We start from the raw sequence: 22,559 nt of genomic DNA on the forward strand, positions 1-22,559 counted from the left end.
CGTCACTGAGCGTCCCGTGTTATTGGTTCGCGTAAAATTTACGATCCAGCAATAACTGGTTATAACTAGACATAACTGGATTATAGTCGCTGTTATTTAGGTAATGGCCATTGTTATTAAAGAATATTAAACAGATATGGGCATTTCAGCTACGTATTGGATTATTCATTTATTGCAATAAAATTTCATTGATGTAAATTTTTTTGTAATAAGCATGACGATTATCCAGCTTTTAGAAATAAATAAAGAAATAGTAAAATACGGGAAAATCTAAAAAATATTATAATACAATTAATTAACATTATTTTTGATAGAGTAGTTATTATGCTACTTATTTATTTACCATTTAGGAAGACTTACAGCTAAGTAACAAAAACATAGAAATAAAAGAGTAGGAAACAGAGAGCCAATTAAAAGTCTCCACAGATCACATAAGAATAAGAAATTGTGAAATCTAAGCAAAAGGACAGAGTACCTTATTTATACTATCTGTGAATAAATCAAGGTCGAAGACATTGCTTAAGCTGTTAAAAATATGCTGATATTTTTAACAGTGCTCGCCGTGCGAAAGTGTTACTCCGGTCCGGCTATGCTTTCAATGATTTGCTTGTTAAGTTTGTTTTGTATATGAATAATTTATAAGCAATTTGAATATTTTGGTAGTTTGATGAAAGATTTACCTACTGTACTTACTTATTTTTTCTAAAAATACCTTCCTTTAAAAATACCTTATCTAAAAAATCCAATATTAACTTAAAATAATTGACTACGCCTAAATTATAAATGAAAATTGACAGATTTGACAGATTAAAATCCAGGATAGAACAGACTGAATATTTTAATAAAAGAAATTCGTTACCCCAATCCGTTTTCTTCCGGCCCCTATTCTATCGATCGACTTTTTCCCGACAGATGGCTGTCCAATCATTAGTAATGAGATCCTGTATTGTATGGAATTGAAATTGTTTATCAACAAATGGTACGTTTAGAGGCAATTTACAGCCTGGCTCACTATCTTGTCCCAGTTTTATCTCGATGAGCGTTTAATCGTTTGATGCAATAAAATGTTAGATGAAATTTCGGTATGTATTAGTAAATACATACGTTGCGCATTCATAAACTTCGTATTGTGATTTTTCAAATATTCCTTCACTGAAATCATAACTGGTAACTGGTCACTTTTTGTGTCTGTAATGTTTTCTCATAATCTGTCATATTTTCCAATATAATTAAGTATAAAATTTTATAGATCTGCAATTAAAATAATAGTCGAAGTCGATTAAACCCACATCATATTATCAATAAAATAATGTATGCCTCGATTAAAAATAAGCAATCAGATTAAATTGACATAACTAATTCGGTTACCTCACCGAGCCATACTTTTTAGGGACAGGATATAAATAAAGCCATTTAGAGTTATTTATAGCATAATCCTGGTGTATGTGTGTCATATATGATACGTTAATTGGAACCCTTTCGGTTTTATTGGTTTCATTTAATTTGTGGTTCGGCTGTTCGGATTTTTGGAGGTGAAATCTGGTCGATGCAGGATGAATGCGACGAATAATACAGATGTTTTATTAATATGGTCTGATGACTAGGGATGTCGATGATTGTGCGAATTGGAGACGAAAAAGTAGGAACGTTGTCTCCGACGATTAACGATTGGAAAATCAATTAATAATTTATAATTTAAATTAAATATTTAATTATTAATATTAAAATATAAAATTATTAATATTAAAATATTAAAATATTAAATTATTTAATTTAAATTAAATATTAAATTATTAAGTGAAATTTTAATTTAATAAAAATTTATACAAAAATAAAATAAAATTAATAAACAATATTACGGGAAAACGATAAGATGAGAGAGAGAGAGAGAGAGAGAGAGAGAGAGAGAGAGAGAGAGAGAGAGAGAGAGAGATGTTGTTTTTATATGGATGTCTCTTGGACAATCCACGCCTCAAACTGTTGGGTAAATTTTTACACGTCGCATTTTCAGCGTCAAGGTAGCTAGTGTTCTATTTATGTAAAATATTATATATTGTACTTCTACATAGTATATATATATATATAATATTATATATCTACTATGTAGTATATATATATATATATATATATATATAATATTATATATCTACTATGTAGTAGGTATGTAATCTCATAATATGTTCAAATAAATTATTAATAGTACTTACAAATCACCGCCAAATTAGAATAATCCAGCAATATATTTATTACCTGTAACGAAAAAATAAACTATCAATAAAACTGTCACAAAACCACCCAAAAATACGTTAAAAAGAACAAAACGCGTGGTCGCCGACAACGAGGGCCAATTTGTTTCAAATGGCGACTAGGAAAAAACAATTTTTAGTGGCGCGTTTGATCGACACCGCGCTATGTAATTGGCCTTTGTCCCAAATGGTTGGTGAAGCGTGGTCACCCGCGTCCACCAAAGGACCTTAAAAATACAAGGGGTAGAATTTCCGCCACGTGTGGTTTGTAAACAAACTAGTATTTTTGTGTGTTTGTTTCTTCGAATTTATTGTAAACAAAATAAAAAAAAAATATTTATTGAACAAGTTAGTTAAATTATAAAGATAGACTAGCTGCGCCCCGGCGCTTAGCTCCGGTGGGATTTTCGGGGTAAAAGTATCCTATGTGTTAATCCAGGTTATATTCTACACGTGTACCAAATTTGATAATAATCCGTCCAGTAGATTTTGCGTGAAAGAGTAACAAACATACATACATATATCCTCACAATATTCGCATTATTATATTAGTAGGATAGAGAGATAAATCTTTATTTGTAGCTACAAACACACAAATATAAAGCAAAGGCACATTACAGTAAAAAGATATGCTATTTTTTATATGTAATCTGTTTACATATAAAAAAACTGCATATAGACAATGAAAATAAATGTGTGTTGCAGCAACACAAATAGGACACAATTCAGTGATACCATTTACATGCGAAAGGCAATACACTGATTTTCAGTTGTTACTAAGGTTGTTACCAGACATTTTATGCCGACCCCAGATGATGGGAGGTAAGGCAAATGATGACTAAGGTTGTTATTAAGGTTGTTACCAAGGTTGTTACCAAGGTTGTTACCAAGGTTGTTACCAAGGTTGTTACCAAGGTTGTTACCAAGGTTGTTACCAAGGTTGTTACCAAGGTTGTTACTAAAGTAGTTCCCAAGGTTGTTACTAAAAACACTATGATTAATAAGGGTAAGTATTTGATTCATCAATAATTCAATGCTAATCTATACTATTATTATAAAGAGGTAAATGTATGTGAGATTGTGAGTTTGTATGTATGAGGCGGGTAATCTCCATAACTACGGAACCGACTTCAAAAATTCTTTCAACATTAGAAAGCTACATTATACAAGATTGCTATAGGCTATATTTTATCTCAAAATTCCCACGAGAGCGAAGCCCCGCGCAATATTTAGTCAGCTAATAGTCGATACTCGTTGATCGGAATAATTCCTAGATGCATTTCATCAATTTTCATTTTCATTTGTAGTTTTTTAATTAAGATACAGTTTCATAGATGAAAAGAATCAAATTTCTCGTTTTCAAACGTATACTTTTACAATACTTTTGTACTGAAAACTTACTGATATATGTAACCACTAATTCTATTCGAAAACAATGACCAATCTTCACATAAATACAAACTAATTAACGGTACTAGTTACTGTTTATTAAAAAATAAATTTCCATAAACAAATCAGGATATAATCGGTTGCACGTCCACACAATCTGATATTTGTTATGTATTGAAAGGTGCTATTGTTTTCTATGCCCATTTAGATTTGCTTTAGTTAAGCAGTTTTGATCTGATGTTGTGAGCTTCTAGTTATTATGAACGCCTACGCCTTGGGCTTTGCTTGTGTGGGAAATACATAATGTTATTATAATAATTGTGAAACTGCTTTTTGTCTAAATGGAGGTAAACGTTGGATCGAGGTGTTTTTTGGTGTGGAGATAGTTGAAGAGATGGAGAGTGATAGTATGTGGGGAATAAACGATTTGGGATAAAATTCAGCTATTGGATAGTAGTAGTGGGCTTAGATAAGAGAGACAGTAAGCTTATAAGATTGATAACAAACATATTTTCGCATTCAATAGTATCGAAACTTGAAAACAAAATCCACAAGCTAAATAAAATACCGGTTATCCGGCACTTTATCGGCCATAAAATTGTAACAGGTACGCAGAAGTAGTTTTTCCTTGTCGGCAGAATTGCGATAGCAATATTGAAACGATTTCCTATCGGTAAATTGTAAAATGGAAAAAAAAATGTCTTTGGAAAGTGCTATTGAAAGGCAGCCAAAAACAAAGTTTCACGTCTTGTGTTATTTTTCAGTGATGTCTAAATAAGTATATTATTATTTAAGAATGATATATAGCAGCTTTGAAAATTGTATCAATGTTAAAATAATTAATAAAATTTTCAAAAGCATTCGTAAATATGATCGTGTGAAAACGGAAAGATGGCCAAGTCGATCTATTTATTTAAAACGTAAAAGATTTTTAATATTGGTATGATAATAACTCACGTAATAACTTGAGACAGAAGGTCCCTTAAGTGGGGACTAAATAAATTAACCGACTTGGTATTACATGGATCTCACAACTTAAAAAAAACTTTAGAAAAACTGAGCTGCGAGACTTAATGTCTTACACAGCATATTTTTGATGGCATATACATTGTCAAGTTGTATCTGCTTTAAATGTACAGCGACAGCAAGACGTCATTGTCTTGGGTTTTAAAAAAAACTATATTTTGGTAACCTTTTTCCAACAAAGTGTGCGTTTTTTTGAGCTAAACTCAACAAACACATACCAGGGTTGCCACCCTAAAAAACTGCGTAATAACAATTCGCAATGATAAGTAAAAATACGAGCTTGTTAAACCGTAAAAAGTAATAATGGGGAGCAAAAAGTCAACAATGGTTACAGATTCCCTTTGAAATTATTCACGGGTGTTGTGATAAGTAGCCACCATTTTTGTCACCCGTTCGCGTATGGCACCCCAATGTTGGGGTGATGCGTCATCTGCCGCGAATTGTTATAATCTGCAACTACTTATAAGTGCTCTGCAATTAATTTTTATCGAATTATATTTTGTAGAAGTTGACAGGGGTCGTGACAACGGTGTGTAAAATTTTAATTAAAATTTTTATGTGGTGGCTTCTGGATTTTATACGTATACTAGCATCCCGTCCCGACTTCGCTTAGGTAAAAATACAATAATATATACACCTAAACCTTCCTCAGGAATCACACTATCTATTGGTGAAAACCGCTTGAAAATCCATGCAGTAGTTTTTGTGTTTATCGCGAACAGATAGACAGACGGAGGCGGCAGAGGACATTGTTTTATATATCTTAATATTTAAGGATAGCGTGAAAGCTTAAAAATACCAATTTCTGACTTGTAATTAACTGTTATTTGTTTGTCGCCAAAGAAAACATAAAATTGTTTAACTACACTTACTACCTAAGAATCTTCTTTACTATAGTTTTTTTTTATTATTTTAATTTCATGCTTGTAATTTATTATGTACGAATAGAAAATTCAGCTTTAATAGAAGCCGGTTGCAACTGAAAAATATTTGCATAATCATAACCTAATATTGACCGAACTCCGACCTGTTTATCCAGTTATCCCCCGCGCAACGCTCAAGTTTAAACTTGATCAAAATTAATACCCGTTGTTGGCAACCCTGCACACGTGTCCCCGTTTATTTGTTAAATATGGAGTTCCTATTAAGCCGCGAACTTTGATCGACGTTAACATTGCTTAGTTTTAATGTGGGAAGACAAAACCGAGTAATTTATATCGTATACGTCGATTGGTCCCGAGGTTGTTGGATCAATGTACAGTCAACCAACTCAAATTCATTGCAAACTCGCCGCTATTATATTCATGCAGGGTTGATGTGCTGTTGACTGTATATATGAGGACTTTATCTACATTAGCTGTACCCTGCGGCTCCGGTCGCAACAAAAATACACTTCCAAGATATATTATTTAAAAGACCCAATTTGTCTTTGAAGTAACTAGCGGTGAAGATTTGTTGCGCCGTCGCTTCTTCTTCACCTGCGCTTTGGAAATCAGCGGTAGAAGTTTCAAAGGAAATTTTCCGTCGTAAATAAGTGATGTGCACAATTACGCATCACATCATCAAAAGTTGAGTAAATAATTTTGAATTGGAATTCGAAATAGCTTATGTATGCTGCTCTCCACACATCTTCACACCAAAAATCACTTCCATTCAATGCTACGTTTTGTCGTAAAAGAGGGACAAACAAACCAACACACTTTCACTCTTAATATATATATATATATATATATATATATATATCAAAATCAAATCATTTATTCAGAAATTAGGCCTTCACAGGCACTTTTTCACGTCATAATCTAAATTAAATGATGTTTACCAAAGCTACAAACTACTAGCATTTCGGAACGACCACTGCTGAGAAGAAATGCCGAAAGAAACTCATTCAAACAGTGTTGGTCCCTATGCTTTGGGTCATCATATTTCAAAATATGCCATAACACGTAGTCAATTTGCGCACGCACGATGTTTTTTTGTTTCTTGTAATGAGCTGAATAATGAGCAATTTTAAACTTTTTTTTTGTTTTGTTTTTTATTTCTGGCATCCGCGGAAGACCAGTTTTGTGGCTCATACTAAAACCAAACCATTTTGCTATTATTTTTACTGTGAAAGAAAGAAAAACTATTTATTTGGTACCACACAATAAGTCTCAAGTCAATCTTACACTTACAATGAAAAGTGGAATATGTACCAAATTGGTGTCACTGTGCTGTATTGTGTTATTAGGTTTGAGCAAATAAACGTTAGTTCTTAACTTTCTTTCTTCGATGAAAAGCTACATACTTGGTTGTTCTTAGTATACTAACAATTCTTATATGTCAGTATGTAGTATAAAACAAAGTCGCTTGCCGCGTCTGTTAGTTTCTAAGTTGTTTTTTTTTGAACCACGGATTTTCAGTTTCAGTTAAGACATTTTATGAAAAAGCACCCTATTTAGGTCGGGTCACTAATTAGAAGAACATGACAGGAAATATTGTCGTAATCGAATAATCAAGTATTTATTATATAGTGAAGTTTTGACAATAATTGTGGTAGTACAAATCAAAAGCGACCTTATGGCGTCCGGCATTTAAGCCATTATTGCAGTTGTTTCGTATTCGAATTACGGTAATAAAGAACTAATTGCCAGCCGCCATAAGTTCCCTTTTGATTTAGACGACCACAGTTATCTAGATTCTAGTACTAAAAGAGACGCGAATACATAATCACATAGACTGCGTAATGTTTAGAACTCCCACTGCAATATTCAGACTAAAACTAAAACATGACTCGATCGTACAGTCTAGTTCGCTGACCTCCATAGCGTGCGTTCCTATTCAATTAAATATTCAATTGCACTAGCGCCCCGCTGCGGCTGCGCTTGCCGCTAAAATTGGAACAACTGTCCGACTTCGTGGCCCATCGCTGTTGAATATCTAAGTTCATTTGATTATCACCAGGTGGTATTGAATTTCGACGCGATGTGAAAAAAAATGGACGATACCATCCTACTAATAATAAAAAAGCTAAAGTTTGTGCATGTGTTTGTCACGCAAAACCTACCTAAATTTGGTATACGTATAGAATATAACCTGGAATAACACGATTGTCACGTCTCCTTTTTAAGGCGTTGACCTGTCAAAGGGGGAAGTACATTTTATCCCGAAATTTCCACGGGAGCGAAGCCCCGGGGCGCATTAGTAAAGTTTATAAACTTCACAAATATTAAACTTTCAGGTTGCGTTGTTTTGCGTTACCGGACAGGCGTCGTCGCCGTAACTTGCTAAGTTAGTCGCCCAGTGACCACGGACCGTTGTAACAAGCATCCGAAACATCTGGGAAATTAAAAAAGGTACCTATGTGCGCGTTTAATACCTGATTATATTATTTTATAAACTTTGCATATCCAAAAGAGAGGCAAACCATTTTTTAGCCCGTTTTTTTGGCTTATAATAAATCAACCACATTCTAAGGATACAAATTAGTATCAATTTAAAATTTACAATGAAATGACTCGCGGCGCGGGCACGATAGTAACAACAAAAAATGTTTTTTGCCTGAGCGCTTTTTAATCTATGGCAATTAACTATGTAGGCACCAACGCAGCAAGAATGCAACATCAAACGTACCCTGTGATTACAGGCCTCTGTGAAGAATTACAAATAATTACCTACATAGAAGATCTTGAGATTTCAACTCGGAAGGCGGGGCGATTCCACGTTTGAATGACAGGTCCGTTCTTTGTACACATTTGAAAATGAAATTGTTTGCTTTCACAACGGATTTTAATTATATTATTGAAATATATATATATGATGGATCTGCTTTTTGGTACTCTTTGCAATTTTACTAGTATGAAAGAGCATTGTTGTGTTGTTCAATATCAGTTTATTATATTAAAATATGTCTGATCCAATCGTGTTTTTAAAATATTTGTTTATATTCTGAGAGAAAACAGCATTGAAAACCAATATTTTATGCATTCTACCCACACAATTAATTTGAATAGAATCAAAATAGTTTGTGTTTGTTGCCTAAATATTCCGAATGAATTTAACTTATGTGAATGTTTAATTTGTTGAAATACTAAAACAAAACATTTTAAACGTAGAAAATTCGAGTATCAAATTTTACGACTATCAAACACATATCACAACGTTATAACAGAAACGACTATAAAAAAAATTGGACAATCTTGATAGCGCGTTCAATAAATTCAGTGGCATATTAAACACACCTTAATACTTTATTGAGATAACTATTAATTTTGTAATTTGAAATAACTTAGAATTGACAGTGTGCCGTAAAATGTACTATGGAATTTCACCTCAAATAAAATTAAAGAGACACTCTCTGTGCACGCATACTCTGTGACTGAATCTCTTGCGTTGGAAAACAAACCGTATTATTAGAGAATTAAGGTTCATATTAGATTAATATTATTTGAATATCTGAATGTAACACAGTGTAAATATCTTCACGAATATTATCTTAATTAGAAGTGGAAGCTGTAACAGGAAAAGGGACCAATCATCTTGCATTTAAAAACCTGTCGGACAAATGGACTGGGGCAATCAAACATACCATCAGAAGTCTAGTGATATCAAAGAAATTGCTATCCCTTTCTATTTGTAAGGAATTTATCTTGCATCTCGACGTGTTGCAATGCTAAGCGTAACCGAGATGAGTTTTTTTAAGTTGTCTATCTTTTTTATGGCGCATTCGTATATTCATTAATTGATAGGAATCAACCAATAGTATCTAGGTTTATAAGCTAACTAGCTTTTTCCTGTGGCTTTGTACGCGTTAATTGGCCTTCCAAAAAAGAATACAAGTAAAGTTTGCAACCCCTATTTCATCCCCTTGCCCTTGGGGCTGAAATTTTCGAAAGTCGTATCTTAGCGGACTCTGAGTCACAATCTACTTTCATGCAAATTTTTTTTTTTGATTAGATGATAATGATAAATATTTTAAAAAATAAGACCTATTACTTAATTGAACACACACACATTTAAAAAAAATCTATTATGCATAATAAATTAATTAGTTAATTATTAATAATATAATTTAATATATCAAAATATATTCAATATCTTAATAATTATAATTTAAATATTTGACATAAAACTAATACCCCTATAATAAAAAAACAGAAATCTATCAATAAAATTAATAAAGCACGCATATATATGATTAGTTTTTATAACATAATGGCCCTTCTCTCATTGCAGCGCCCGTCAGGGCCCTTAATTGGTTCTAATTCTATGAAAACACCTGTATTACATTAAGGACGCAATAAATGATTTGATTTGATTTGACAAACAAAAAAACTTGTTTCCTGTGTCGTCATAACGATCCTAAATATATCTACATTTTTTTCTAGAATAAACATATTTTTATAATTCTCTGACCTTGTCAACTACCTATTGATATAGGAAATGTCTGAAATGTCTGAATAATTCTTCCTAAAATGATAGTTCGTCTTGACTCTTTATTACATAACCTATTGTGAATCACTTTATACCTCTTCTAATTAATACAGCCCACCCAGGTCAGTGGAACAGTTCTATTTGCAAAAATAAACTAATTAACAACTAACTAAGAGCTTGAAAGCTAATGAAGCTCCAGTGATGAAAGCTCGAGTTAATTCCGGCTCTCTTGCGAAAATTACTTTTCGATGTTTGATTATAACTAATTTCTATTTGTTCCATTTTCACGTGTTTCATTTAGGGCTGTGGCGCCGCGAAGCCCGAAGTCAGCAAAAAAAATAATTACCTTGTGAAGATTCGACTGTAATTTTATAACCGGTCTAACATAAACCCTCTTTAGGTATGCTATTGATGCTTACGAGCCTGCCAAGAAGCTGTTCGTACAAGATCCAAAGGAAGGGCTTAAATTAAAGTGTGCAAGTAGCCTTACATACTAATGTAGCATATCTATGTATATATACCTCCTAGGGCATATTTTATATATATATAGGTAGCCCACTGCTGGGCATATATACCAGTGCAAATTAAAAAAAATTAAAAACTTTTCATAGATTCGATACGGTAATTTTTTTCATTGGTCTTGATCCATAAATCGTTTATAGACCAATTTAAAAAATACTCTTATTCCAAGTAATTGTAAAATTTCATTCAAAATGATAGGGGCGTAAAAAAGATATACAAATAGCCTACTGTTTTACTTTATACTGTCATTTTAATATTTTTGTTAATGGGTTTTACTTAAATGTAATGTTTTACGAGTGTTTTTATCGATGTCGAGTGGGTACGCAGTACGGCGGCCGGTGCACAGTGGGAAATGTTGCGGCTTTTTGGAACTTAAACATCGAGATTCAGGAGTTTGAGTTTTTTTTTATGCGACTCTCTGGAGTGGATTGTCTATGTGGCATGTTGGTACAGTTAACTGTAGATCAAGTGACACATAACAATGTGTAATAACTTCGATATTCGATGTTGAATTACGTCGAAATTGCTATTAATATTGGCAGTTCACTTGATTGTATTTTTCTACGACCCACCACCGATTTTGTTATCTATTGTTGTTTATAATATTTTTTTGTGTAATCTCATGTTTAACAGATTTGATATTATTGTCAAATCAAATCTGTTAAATATGAGATTACATTTCTTGAATTTATATTCAAAGTAATTAAAAAATAATGCATTAATGTCGCTGCAATTTTGTCAAAATACTTATTTATCGATGTTAGGACATTTAAAAAAATATGACGCTATCAAATAAAACTTGTATCAGTTATATAAAAATGACAATATATAAATAGTAACAAAATTGTATCAGTTATAGAGCCATGATGACATAACTCACAAAAACACGTGTCGAAAAAACACCCGTACAAATACGAACCACCATTTTTTACTTCGCACGGCATTTGGTCCCAAACACAGCAGAATTTTATCAAGGTTGGTTTCTATGCCGTGGTATTAAATGCTAATTTCGTGGTTTTGTAAATGTGTATTTTTTCAAACACGTGCTACCTAGACGATAACGAAATAACAACGTATGTCACGCCCGATTATTCATTAGTTTCCAATGTTACACATATTCAATTGTCCGGAACGAAAATACGTTACGGATTGTTCTTGTTGAAAGAAAGAAAGAAAACATTTATTTGCCAAAAACATGAGTACAAATAGACAAATTTATGTCAAAATGAATTAGACCAACACGTTTTACCGAATATAGGTATGCAAATATAAATAAATAAAGAGGAGCATGCTATCCACTACAATTCCAAAACAAATCCAAAAATGTTGCAAACAACAAATCTTGCTCGGTCAATAAATTACATTTTGATGTTAATTTTAATTAATAAAAAGCCCCAGATTCTAAGACATTTTGAATCTCCGTTAAAGAAAACTAACATCATGCCGATATCAGATATATTTTACCACCCTTCATAGACTTCTTCAAAATATTCTTCTTTGAAAATCGATAATTTTTACAAAATATATTTACAAATTTATATCATTTTCCATACATGTTTTTTAACTAAATTTTGGTTTAATTAGAAAAACAAATTCAGGACTCGATAACTTAGTGTTTAATAGTATTATTATGTTTTGATATTGTTCCATGAACTCTTGGAACTTATCATTTTTTTGCTATGAAATCAGAATAACGACCGTCATTTAATTTTTAGTTAACATCCATTTTCTGAACACGTATCGCACGATAGTTTTTTAAATGAAGCAAGAACCATTCTAAAAACATCAAACGATAGATTACGATGTTAAAATCGGTTCAATGATTTCGAAACCAATTAAAGCCCATACCAAATGAGTCACTTTTGTGTTTACAAATGGGAGAACACCCAAAAAATATTATGAAAGCAAACGAGAGTGTAAAACACGAGTAAATTGTTATTTTTAACGGTTCATTTGCTCTTCCGCGGCTTTGCCGCAATGGCTGCCGGACAGCTGTCATGTCAGTTCTAAATTTAAAATAAACATTTCATTTTTATTACATGCATGGGTCGTGAATGTGGGATAGGTCCATAGGGTTATTAAGTTATGAATGAAGTAAATAAAACTATAAAACTATTTTAATACACGTGTTGGACGGCTGGTAGCCATGTTAATCTAATCGATGTAGAAATCAAACAAGCTTTTTTGTTTTAATTTGGGATATTTTTGATATATAGTTTTATCTTTGCTTTATAAAGCACAAGGCAACTTACGTTATAACATAAGTTGCTTTGTTCATTGTAGAAGTTACCCTCATTATGGTATAACTTTTCTATTATACCTATTTATATTTTCTTTCATTTTTGAATTGTCTTCGATGTCACATGTTTAACTTGCATGATTTCAGATGTAGCCAATCAAGTGGGTCTGTTCTAACAAGAAAAGATTCACTGGCCAGTGGTTCGCGATTTCAGGTTTGATACTTTTGACAATTTGGGTGTCGGTTGCATGAAGAATAAGCATTGATGTCTCAAACAAAATATTAACCAGACTTGTCTACCAATGAACTCATGAATATACCTCTAAGCCTTTGCTAACTACCTTGACTTATCGCCTAACGGTACGAAAACTGTCAAATCTCACACTCCAATAATAGTGTCTATGCAAACACACCTGCATTTCACTGTCTCTTTCATTGTCTGTGACCGAGAGTAGGATGGAAATATTCCAGTGCTAACTTGCCGTGTTCCATGTCCGTTGTTTTGTTATGTAATTAGAATTAATCATGTTTAGAATGACGACGCTCGTATATGTTGGTAACAAGTTGGTATGTATGTTTACGAAATACATACCTGAAAAAAATGTTACCAAGTTCATGTTACATGACTGTTTTATGCAGATAAATACATGGATTAATAATAACTTTAGTCTGAACATTGTTTAATTATTTTACATAGTTGATAATATAATATGGTGAAAGGGAGGGAATTTCTGAGTTATTTTATTAAATGCTTTTATAGATTGGTTGTTAACATTTTCGCATTTCCAAATTCAATATAATTCACTTATTTGTTTAACAGTAATTAGCGTTTAATCGAGCGTAAACTATTTTAATTAAAGGTAATTTTTAAATTTACGTTCGTTGTTTTTTCACGTCAGCATCAGAATTATGATTCCACGCATAACCAACGTAACATTGAAGCTCGTCGCGCTCTTATACGAAGAACGTTTCGTTTCACACAGCGTTAAACTAGTGACCTTGTGTCGAATGCGATAGTAATTATGTTTCCAATCCTCATTTAAATCGGTGTCAAGTTTAACATCGTCTTTAGATTTGAAACTAGTACACTTTGCGTAAATTAAATACGATACAATAAATTTTATATTGCAAATGTAGAAGTGATTAAAAAGTAAACGACGACCCAGTCTTTTTTTCCTGAGATAATTTTAACTTCAATGAGTGTAGTATATAGGTACAACAATTTTAAATGCTCCTAACCACGGCATTAATTCCTGTATTAGTGTATATAATTTGGATTACACTTGTCCGACTCAATTCAAAGGAAATGTGGATTACAAATTTCACACACTCGTTATACAGTCGATTCGCAGTGAGACGCAGCTAATCAATTGGGGTATTGTTGCTGTCGCACGCATCACAATGGCGCACTGTGATTGGCTAGCTACGTCTCACCGCGAATCGACTAGATAGTGAGAAGTGCAGTGCATTCGAACACTTCGTCTTGTGCGCACTATAATTCGTCGCAATATCTAAAGTTCCTTGGCAGTCGTAAAGTTTACAGCACTAGGTAATTGGGAATGCAAATACTATGATAATTGTGCCACTGCTGTGTATTTCAAAACTATGCGTTTGCATATTTAACCGGGACATGTACGGGGTCAGGTTTATGCAAAACTTTTTATTCTAGATGAGCATACACAATCGTGAGACTCATCATCTTCAGAATTTAAGAGCTAGCCTCTTGTCGGTGGAGCTCTAATTCTTCATGCAACACGGTGCTTAATGTTTCTTATAGATATATGTTTAAGGGCTATAGTCCTTAGCCTTCCTGAAACCCTTCTCCTGTTATCTTTCTTTTGTTTTTTGTAGAAACAAAATACCATGTAAAAAAGCGGGCTTGACGTCGTCAAGAAGTATATGCGGGCCAATGGTCTGACTACTGAATGATGGCGAAAATCATACGAAGTCAAGAATGTTGAATGTTGGAAAGCGGGCTCTGGGCTTGAGGCTGAGGAAGGAACCGGGAAAGTGCTCAGAAGAGAGTATATTGAAAGTGAATTTGCTTCACCTACTCTATATTGTTTTCTTGGATATGATTAAAGTTATGACAAATTGACGCGATAAATCACTGAACAATTGTGATTCGTTTTTATTTCCTTTTTTTAATTATAGTCATTTTAGACAGACCCTTCCCCGGAGACACGAATAGGCTATAACAGTAACAAATGCATAGCAAAAGCAATAAAAGTCTATACCTGCGACTGCGCAGTCGCGGTAATCGTGTATGCTAATATTATGATGATTGTGTACAGATGTTCAGCTTTTGAAACTACGCGTTTGCATATTTAAACGGAGACGAGAAAACCAAGGTGAAATATTACTGCAAGTTCCGCTTCATGTCTGAGTATGAATGTTAATATTAGGTTGGCTATTTAGTCAAAAATTCCCATGGGGCGAGTTGGTCTAAATTCTAAACTGGTGTAGGTAAGTACAGTCAACGGCACATCATGTGACCGAAATTCAGTGCGTATTAGCTGTTATTACCACGGCGGCATAAAGATCTATCGAGGATAACTTGATAAGAGTTCTATTGTACTTACATCATAATTTTAAAATAATTTTATATTTTTGACTGATACATTTGTTTTCCAATCTCTGTCTTATTTTCGCGTTTTCAATTTCCAATGCATTTTATATTGTGACCAGCTTAAAAGCCAATTGTCGATATTCGAGTACGTAATATGTTCGAAAAATGCATAATTTCACGTTTTAAATGTCGAGACCTTGTACAGTTTGCGGCATAATTTTTGAGGAACGCGTGATCAACACATTTCCTTTTGTGTGTAAATGTAAATGAAAAAAAAAAACCTACTATTCAAATTTACGTTAAGAAAAACTATGACATTTTTTCAAATTTTATTTTTATACTTATGATTTTGTATGTTAATTCATGGACTACAAACATCTTTTTTATTTAAATTTATTTACCACCTAAAACCATGTAACGGTTTGTCTAGGTGTTGCATATATGCTTTAACTTAAACCCTCATCACTATAACCACAGTTAGTAAAATATAACATCATCTTCAAATACAAAACATTTTAAGATGTAAATAACTTTAATAAAGCGAAATCTATTGTTCCTAAAGAAAATCTCCTTAACAGGCCATGATTCACGCCTCCAAAGCAACCTGAAAAGGCTTAGTCGCAATAAACAAAATTTCCCAACCCGTGGAAACTCTCCGGAGGCATCAATTTACTCGACGTTTTGCAAATTAAAAGGGCCCAGAGCATTAGCCATCCTTAAATTCATATTTCGAATCCCTGCTATTGTTTAAATTTAAAAGTAGTACACAATTTTCAACAATGGAACTAAGGCATTCGAAATACGAATTCAAATCATAAAACCGTTGGAGCAAACGAAGAATACTTTCAAATAAATAAGCGAAGCCATTAGTGGCAGTACGTCACAAATATTTGTACATAGAAAAGTGTGCTGAATGTGGGTAGGTAAATATTTTATCGTCAAAAACTATATCGTCAACAACGTAAGCTGTCAGTAAAAGATATTGCGTAACCGTCTGTGGAATAAAAACAACAAATCCTTTGTTATGTCTGTGTAATACAAGCAATATCTTATACCGTAACATTTTTACTGTGTACAATATAACTTTACTGTATGAATTATTGAGAACTAGCTGATGCCTGCGACTTCGTTCGCGTGGCCGAACAATTTTTGGTAAGGAGTCAAAATTGTTAGAGAAATATAATTGTACAGACAAATGTAACGATACCTATACATACAGAAGATGCTAATCAAACTGAAAAAGTATATTTTCTATAGTTTAGCTGTACCATCATAGGTCTACATCAGGTGTTTCAGATCTTCGATTTTTATATCTCAACAGAAAATGCTCATCAGACTGAACAACTTTTATTAGAGCGTCATTTCTATATTCCCTATAGTTTAGCTGTACCATCATAGGTCTCAAATTCAAATTCAAATTCAAAATTCTTCATTCAATTTAGGATGATATACATCACTTATTGACGTCAAAAAAATTACTTAAACTAAGTCTACTGCCGGCTTCCAAAGCGCAGGTGAAGAAGAAGCGGCGCAACAAACTTCACCGCAGCCTTTTCTCCAAGGACGTCAATTAACAAATATAGGTCTTATACATATATAAAAAAATGTCTACATCAGGTGTTCCAGATCTTCGATTTTTATATCTCAACAGAAAATGCTCATCAGGCTGAATAACTTTTGTTAAGGCGTCATTTCAATATTTCCTATAGTTAGTTGTACCATCATAGTACTCCATCAGGTGTTCCCGTTTTCAAAATCCTCTATACCCTATATGTTGACCAGGCTTTATAGCTATACAACAAAAAAGTTTCATTCAAATCCGTCTCCAGTAGATCCAGAGATTAGCGTGTGCAAACAAACAGACGTTTTTTTAAATTCTTATTCTATTACTGATTCTCTATCAATCTCAATTTTAATTTTAAATTTAAATATATTCAATGTACAAAAACACTTTTTTTACGGTTTTATTATATGTATTGATAACTTGAAAATATATTAGGATAATGAATAAAATTAAACAATTATCGAGAAAAGTCCACACTTATACGTATGCTGTGCTATAATGATACCTTCTAACCATAAAATAAATACACATAATGTTGACCAATTAAAATAATGAAACTGCGATTCTCAACGTATTTTTTTCTGGTTATAATAATAAAAAAGTATGCTTATTTTAAAATTTTCTATAAAAGTTTTATTATATAGTCTGACGTAAACCTATACTTAAATTTGAAATATTAAATGTTACTTAAACATTGTCATTTGCTACGTATTACTTAGTTATGAATAATCAATACATATAATAAAATTGAAGAAAGGCCAAATTTGTACTTTGGATATTTTTTTAAAATTCTTCATGGAATATACCTACTTAGTTACTGATATAGATGAAGAAAATATAGTTTTGGAAGTTTTTGTCTGTCTGTCTGTCTGAACGCGCATCACTCGAAATCTACTGGACCGATTTGCTTGAAATTTGATACCTTATATACCGAGTTAACATCTTAGATACATTCCATCCCGGTAAATGGTCAGGTTCCCGTAGAATAATTGAAAAACTAATTATGAATCAAAAATGCCTCAGAATCCCGGGTTAACATCATATGGACATTTCATCCCGGAAAATGAGAAGGGTCCTGTAGGAAAATTAGATACATTTCATCCCGGTAAATACGCGATAAAAAAATTACTGAGATTTTGCTATGAAATTCACGCGGGCGAAGCCGCGGGCAAAAGCTAGTATTTATATAAAATTAAATATTCAGACGAAAATTAAAGAAAACAAAGAACCTTCATAGTCGTATTTCTGATGGCTGAGACTCGTAATCATTACGTGGAATGAAACACACAGAACATCTTTCTTGTTGCCATTATGCCTACTGTATTTCACACATCCAGTGTGCAGGTTTCCTCACGATGTTTTCCTTCACCGGAATGGCCACCAACACTATCTTAAAATGTGTTGATAATAATGAATATATTATTTCTTTATATTATTCAAAAAATAAACAGATACAAATAAAATCCATTAGTAGCCAACCAATGGATTCTTTCTATACCTGTTTCTGTTATTTGTTATATTATATCTGTTTCTGTAAATTTATGTAAGTTATGAAGAAATTGCAATTACTGTAATTCCGCCTTTTAGTTATAAATGCAATAAATAGTATCCTATAAAATATTCCAATTACCGTTAAAGATGTAGACAAAACAAAATGAATGTAATTTAATATTATAATAAGTACACGTGCCAATTCTGCCAAATAACAAAATAAGAAACTTGTTAATTCTTACACGGGAACTGATCAAAATGTTCACATTGAAACGCTCTAGGGCCAAGAGTTTTTGGAATTCTTTCAAATCCCATTCGGCGGCCATTTTTATAATTTGAAAAGTTCCAAATTGTGGCAGTTGCGGATACAGATTTTGTTATTTGTTTTGTAGAAGAAATTGGTCATCCAAAAAGTATTAAGTGCATTATTATTAAAAACATGATAATATCGATTCTTGTTAATGTTAACTTAACAAAAAAGTATAATATCCTTACATATCATAAAATAAAGTGCTCTTCCATATCTTACCGTGTGCCTGTCTATTCGCGATAAACACAAAACTACTGCGGATTTTCATGCGGTTTTCACCAATAGATAGTGTGATCCCTGAGGACCTTCATCAAGGATTAGGTGTATAATTTATTGTATTTTTATTCAGATAAAAACTAGCGGGTCGCTAGTATAAATATATAGAAATTTATCAATAAGCTCCGGACTCAAGTCAGCCGAAGCAAAAAAAAAAATGCACTGATACTGCTTACAAATGTGCCTCTCCCTAAACCGTGACGCACTTATTGTCCTTCCTATAATTGTACCCTACCACCTGCTTACTGAAACAGATTATAATGTACGATACTTGATACGACACGATGCCTTCTTCAGATGTATTATAGAAGAAAAGGTGGAAGGAAGAAGGGGCCCAGGAAGACCCAAGAGATAGTTACACCAGACAAATTAAAGAATAAGTGGGTGTCGTGTCGTATGAAGAAGTGAGGGAGTTCGCTTTGGAGAGAGAACAATGGAAGGAACTTTCCACAGACAAGAGCCTCGCTCTTAAATTACAAGATGATGACCTGCTTACTGACATGTCTGTATGATGTCACAGATCAGTCGACACTCTAAGAAGAATATAAAATATAAATAAATACATAAAGACAAATCACACACATTGAGCTAGCCCCAAAGTAAGTTCGAGACTTGTGTTATGGTATACTAACTCAACGATACTATATTCTATAACATATACGTATATAGATGAACATCCAAGACCCAGGTCAATCTGAAAAATATCATTTTCCATCTTGACCTGACCGGGAATCGAACACGGGACCTCCAGTGTAGCAGTCCGGCAAGGTGACCATTAGGCCACGGAGGTCGTCATAAGATACAAAAATATGCATATATTATAGAGATTAATACTTCGTAAAATGCTATAACATAGTACTTTTAATAACCTATAGATCTTGGCGAGGTAATAAATTGCATTGCATGTTTGTTGAGAACGATTGCATAATAAAGTCATGATTGTAATTCGCAATGACCTCACTGAGTACGTGTTTTACCGTCTAATAAGATGATCACATCAACAGAATAATTTATTTTTTATAAATTTTCTTTGAATTATTAGGAAATGATTAAAATTATGATCTAATAATATAATTTTTTGTAATGATTTATGTATTCTGAACAATATATTAAATCATCTTAATATTCTGTTTTGTTCTTCGATATATATTATATTACACCTTATATGTCGTGTATAGTCTATCATATTATGTTATTAACGTAATCATATTCTGCTATTCGTAACCAAGTACGAGAAAGGGATGAAAGGAAGGCATATAGCGTAGCTATTAATTCGTAATTACGTTCTTGTCTGGATAATATTATATTGTATATTATTAGAGGATGTGATACAAGTAACTGTTATTATATTATAAGTTACTTCACGACGGTACTAGTTTCGTTTGACACAGTTTCTTAGAAACATATTGTGATAAACCACCGGACAAGCAGTCTCAATGGGTTTATTTTTTATATGCGTTTATATTACGGTCTGGTGACAAAGGTCTTCTGATAAACTTCTTATGAAAGTCGTTGCGATAATTTATGTGATTGACACTTGTATAAAAACAGATGCAATTCAAAGTGACTAATCAAACCACGGAGAATATGTTTAAAGCATTGAGATTTGAAATGTTACTTTCATACTGTTCGTACTGTGGAGCTTATTAATAAAACTGAGATTAATAGGAGTGAATGAGAATGTGTTAAATATTCTAGTTTTTACACTACCTGGAAATTTCGTCAAAATGAAAGATTTCCTTAAATAATACTTATGTCCGTTTGTCCCAGTCTTAAATATCGCTCGGCGTTCATTATACCTAATGGTATAAGCATTAAGTTTATTTACGTATTACCTTGAAACTGGACCTTTTATCAGGAGTATTTATTACAATTTATGCGTTCACTAATGCGACTATATCATTTTCATATTTTCCTACCACAATAAATACTTTATATTTCTTTAGGGATAGTCAAGGAGGATATTGTGGCTCGCAAGCGTTTGGATATTCGCCAAAATAATCAAGTAACGGAAGGACCAAATGCCATATCGTTATTTATTATATACACTGTGGTTTTATTGACCATTTCCGATAAGTATTCGCTGTGCAAAGTAGACCTTCGAGATTATAAGTGGGGCGTGATTTTCAATAAGATTTTGTTGTATCATTATTTTTAGTTTCCAACATATGGACTACTGAATGTGATTGTGATGTTCATAAAACATCGAGATTCTTCACAAGTTGATAAAAAATGTAATAAGAACAATAAACAGTAACAAAACAACTTGTAGGGCAAATTACAGAACGGTACGGAGCACAATTTGGGGAAATAAGTTACAGAAAGACACTTGAAGTATAATTTGGAGAAAAAAGAATTACGTTCCCGTTTTCTCGGAATTATATTCTGAAGATCGCAATTTTTCAAAGTCGTATTGAAATGGAGGGTTTGTAGAACATTAACATAAAATTAATTTCGAGAAGGAATTCGTAATTTGAAGCTATGTTCTGAGTAACATATTTTATCATCTGATAAGACTACATAAGCCGCGTGATTCAGTTCCTTGTATAAATATTTACGTTGTGGTCTTGCATCGCGCACTATTTCCGTACCGATCGGTTCACGTATATGAACACTTGAAGGTGAATCAACATTATTTACCTTAGCCTTAGTACCTTCGAGATGTTCGCCCACAGCTGCGATGAACTCAGTTGATTCATCCATACCAACAAAATCCTCTCCTAAATTCATATGCCGTAATTGCTACATCGAAATACTCCGAGCGAATCAGTGTTGGGCTAAATTATTAATACTCGCTGATGTAGATTTACTCAGAATTTCTGGCAACGTGGCTTTCCATAACTAAGTTGGTAGGTACTTCATTATTATCTCTACTGACATCATTCATTATCTGGATGATCCCTTTATCAGCATTTAACCACAATTCAAAACAGGAATCTTCAACAAAATTAACAGTAATACCAACCTTTTAAAATATGAATCCGGTGCGAGGGACCAAATAAGACTCCAAATTCAAAAGCACATTACATCCATCGAGTTCACTTTAACGTTACACAGGACGGCACGCTCAATGAACACACATAACATCACATTTTGCACTTGCTAAGGATAAACAATAAAAGTGAAAAAACCAGAACGGATCCAGTTAGTAAAAGTTGACGTTCCCCCAGGGACTTGCAGGCACAGTAACCAGTAACAGATTTTTTTTAATTTTATGTTCGTGAAGACTACGTGCGGTCGTAATCTTCGGACGTGGCGCACGTGTATCCGCGACGCAAGCTGCCGAGCGACTGAGGGGCGGCAAGCGCGACGGATTGAGCGACTATGGCGGGCGAAGGGGCGCTTTAGACCGCGTGCGGCTTGCTCCAGCCTGCGAACTCTTTGCTAGTGTTTTTAAATATCTTGCTTTGGCTTTGCGGTTTGCATTAAACACAAAGAATTTTACTTCTCTTTTCTCGAATTCATTATCATTGTTTTATTGAACAATAGTATTATTAGCATTTTGTTTACTAACT

The 22,559-nt window shown here is 33.2% G+C and overlaps 1 protein-coding gene across 5 annotated transcripts in view; it reads right to left on the minus strand.

Annotated features, from left to right (window-relative positions):
• LOC128674194 (chondroadherin-like) overlaps window positions 1-22,353 on the minus strand; it is a 236,589-nt gene extending 214,236 nt beyond the window's left edge. For all 5 annotated transcript variants that reach the window (XM_053752646.2, XM_053752610.2, XM_053752636.2 and 2 more), the window contains exon 1: window positions 22,010-22,353. The gene's annotated coding sequence lies outside the window, so the exon portion shown is untranslated. The remainder of the gene's footprint in view (window positions 1-22,009) is intronic.
• Window positions 22,354-22,559: the final 206 nt, after the last annotated feature.

This window comes from Plodia interpunctella, chromosome 1, assembly GCF_027563975.2.
Source record: "Plodia interpunctella isolate USDA-ARS_2022_Savannah chromosome 1, ilPloInte3.2, whole genome shotgun sequence".
Classification (NCBI taxonomy): domain Eukaryota; kingdom Metazoa; phylum Arthropoda; class Insecta; order Lepidoptera; family Pyralidae; genus Plodia; species Plodia interpunctella.